Below are 3,888 nucleotides of genomic sequence, written 5' to 3' on the forward strand. Positions count from 1 at the left end.
TATAGGTGGAGCATTGTTTTACTTCTCCTTCTGCTTTTGGTTCTTTTTCTTTGCATTTATGTAGCCTGTGTTCTAGTATTTGTTTGTTTCATAGAGCTGCTAGTGATCCACCTGAAAGAAACTTTTTAGCTTTCTGATAATTTCTCGAACACCCTTGTTGATTTATGATTCTTTAAGTCTCTGTAAGATCAAGAGCAAAAATATAATGTCAAGTTGGTTAAAATAACAAAGAAAAACTTATTTCTGCTTACCAGAACAAAAAATAATCAGGAAGAGCAATCATGAATTTATTTCTGCTGACCAACGATGTACAGGTAACAAAGTGTCACAGTTATGAAAACTGATCCTATGAAAGGCTGGCCATAGTGGATAGATTACTAAAGATGGGAATCAAAGCACCTCAAGCTTGTGTGTTTTGTGGAAGTGATGATGAAGTATTTGAACAACTATTTTTTAGCTGTCAATATGTGAAAACAGTGTGGAAAAGATTGTTGAAATGGATGGGACACCAACAAAATGCAGGCATATGGATAGAATAAATACAGTGGATAAACAATGAAATAATAAAGAAAACAGGGAGACAACTTTACCTTTTCCAAGGATCCCTTTCGGAAAACTACCAATAGAAAATATAGAAACCCTTTCCTGATAACCTGCACTGTGATATCAGTACTATGCTATACAGAATCGATGGGAAGAGATTTTCTTAGGATGTAATATAACATGCATTCTATCTAGAGATCATCAAGTTATTACCCCGCAGAATGGAAAGAAGAAATACAGTGGATAAGCAAGGGAATAAGAAAGAAAACAGGGCACTGGCAAATTGTACTATAATTTCCTACTCAAACACACTCGAACAAATATTCTACAGAACAAATATAAAAACCAAAACTAATGGTACTATAAATTCTCTATATTGTTCTCTTACTGCACTAAAAGTTTGCTTTAAAAATAGCATCCTGAAAAGAACATACTAACATGACCTTTTAGTTCAAATCCAAAAGAAATTATATGCTAAATAACTTTCTCACCTGAGAAGGAAAGTGAGATTCACCAGAGTTCTTCTTGTCCTCCCAGGCAAATGGATCAATGTTTGAGCCACCAAAGCTAGCAGCCTGCAGCAGTTTAAGCATTAGCTCGATGAATGAAAAAGGAGAACAGTGTGATAGTAGTAATACAAAATTCAGCCATTTACATTCAACCAAGTAATGTAAATAGTGTAGAGATACAGACCTCGAAAACTCTGTAAAGCTGATGAGTTAAGTATGTGTACAAGAAAAGAGGCAATCCAGATGTGATTTGCCTAACGGAGTCTCTATAACGTGGTGGCAAGCCTGAAATATAATCGTAGTAGTAGATATTAGACAAAAGCACCAATCTTGAAAGAACTAAGAGCATAAAATTTCACTGATCAATGAATAAACTCTCCTCAATACTAAACTAATTGATAACCATAAATCTTAATGGAGATCCTCCATTCTATACTGATTCGAGTGGATTACACAATCCGATGTATTAAATAGAAGAATAAATGCCAAATCTCAGGTTGACTATATAAATCTCTTGCATTAATTATAATCTATTCAGATACAACTCATCCAAAACCAATACTATCAAAACAAATAGCCCTTAAAGTACCATCAGATCAACCAATTCCTCTTGGAACTCGTACAAATTTCTCCATTTCGGTACACATAAACTAAAATTAGGAACTTTTATTTATAGTTGTAAAGCTTCAAACTTGGACACTATCAACCAACATCTAGAACATAAAGGAACCATTCAATTCTGCAACAAATCTTTAGCAATTGCCTATTATCATCCTCTATTGAACCAGTCAAAAATACACTCAACATAACTCAATTCCACCTACTGGTCAAAACTTTTTACTACAAGCAACATCAAACAAAGAAAAATAACAATCAAGCAAAAAACTGTGAATAATCAATATTAGGAAAACCATTGCTAGCTGAAAATATTGAAACTTTGACACTATTCAACCAATTTCTATAACATAAAGGACGATAAATCTATAGATTATGATTGCTTTTAATCTGTCAAGTCTTCAAACAAATCTTTAGCTATTGCCTATTACCATTCCTATTTTATCAGGCAAAGATCCATTTAGCATAACTCAATTCCACCTACTAGTCAAAATACTTTACTACAAACAACATCAAACATAAAAAAAAAGAAATACCAAATCAAGAACAATTAAGCCAAAGATGAGAGTAAATATTATAAAAACAACTACTAGTTGTAAAGATTCAAACTTTAACACTACTCAATCAATTTCAAGAACATAAAGGAGAATAAATCTAGATTAAGATTCCTTTTAATCACTCAATTCTTCAACCAAATCTTTAGCAATTGCCTCTAACATCATGTTAAACCAATCTCATCCAATATAAATCAATTCCACCAATTAGTCAAAAAATCTAACTGCAAACAACAACACCATCTAAATACAAAAAACACAATAACACAAATCAAGATAAAAAAAATCTTACTACAAACAACAAATTGTCAAAAAGCAAGGTCGAAGGCAGTAAGCCTTACTAAGTCAACATCATTCTCATCCTTACCAAAAGGTGATGAAGTGATCTATATCCTCATCCTTTTGATAAAAGTAAGTACTAAGTCAAAGGAACATCATATGTTACTGTATTTTGTGATCTTGTTAAACAAAAGAGTTTCATGATTTACAGCAACAACCATAATCTTTTTCTTTTTTTTGGAGAAAGAAAAACTGTATTTTTATTTTTACTACTGGCTAGTGTCTATTCTCAATAAAGATAAACTAAACTTCACACTCCTAACATATCTGAAATGGATATCTTAAAAGAACGGCTGCCAGCTTAGAAAAAGTTCCTAGTGTTGCATAGTTAATTGAATCCTGTGAAAGAAATGAAAGAGCAAATATTGAGACGTAATGTTCTCTCTATATTGAGAATTAAAGTGATCAACTTTCTAAACAAGAATGGATATAATATATGTACGAAAATAAAATTTAACACTCACAAAAAAATAAAACTAATGATGAGAATATATTTAAAAGAACTTTCTTGTCTAATCATCTGGTTTCATCTAATCCCAATCAGAATCGTCAAAATCATCCTCATCTTTCGATGTTTCTACAACTATATCTTCTAATGTTCTTCAATAGATGGAATATCAACAACATCAACGGCTCCATCTTCTCTTGCCCATCTAAAGTCACCCTTATCTAATCTTGTTGAGGGACCAATGTCATCATTAGGCTCCCTCCAAAATATTTCTCCTAAATTAGGGCAATTCTTTTCCTCTAGATCATACAAATCAAAAGGGACTTTATTCCTTGCATAATAAACATCTTTCTCAATTGGATCCACAACATAAAAAACTTGATAAACTTATGATGCCAACACAAAAGGATCATCTTGGCTACATAACTTGTTGAAGTATACCTGAGTTAACCCATACTCATCTACTTCATTCTGATGCCAATCAAATCTAAATAATACAACACTAAAACAAGCATAGTAATCAATCTCAATGATATCTCAAATGACTCCATAATAAACCACCACTCCATCTATGAGATTTTGGTCCCCAGCACTAGCAAAACTATCAATTGTTACTGATAAAGTCAATCCACAATTCTGAGTCTTACCTGGGGCTTCCCGATCTTTTGTATGAAATTGATATCTATTGATAAAATATACGCTATATATATTGGCCACCATATTAGGCCCCTTAGATAGACATTTTAAATGATGGGATACTTCAACATTTTTAACTTTCTCTTCAAACTAACTGCTGAATTCACGACTATGATTCCTTGTTCTTAATCATACATTGGATCTAGTATGATTACTTAATGTGTTTTTATGTTCCCTGCAATCA

Source organism: Capsicum annuum, chromosome 9 (assembly GCF_002878395.1).
Source record: "Capsicum annuum cultivar UCD-10X-F1 chromosome 9, UCD10Xv1.1, whole genome shotgun sequence".
Classification (NCBI taxonomy): domain Eukaryota; kingdom Viridiplantae; phylum Streptophyta; class Magnoliopsida; order Solanales; family Solanaceae; genus Capsicum; species Capsicum annuum.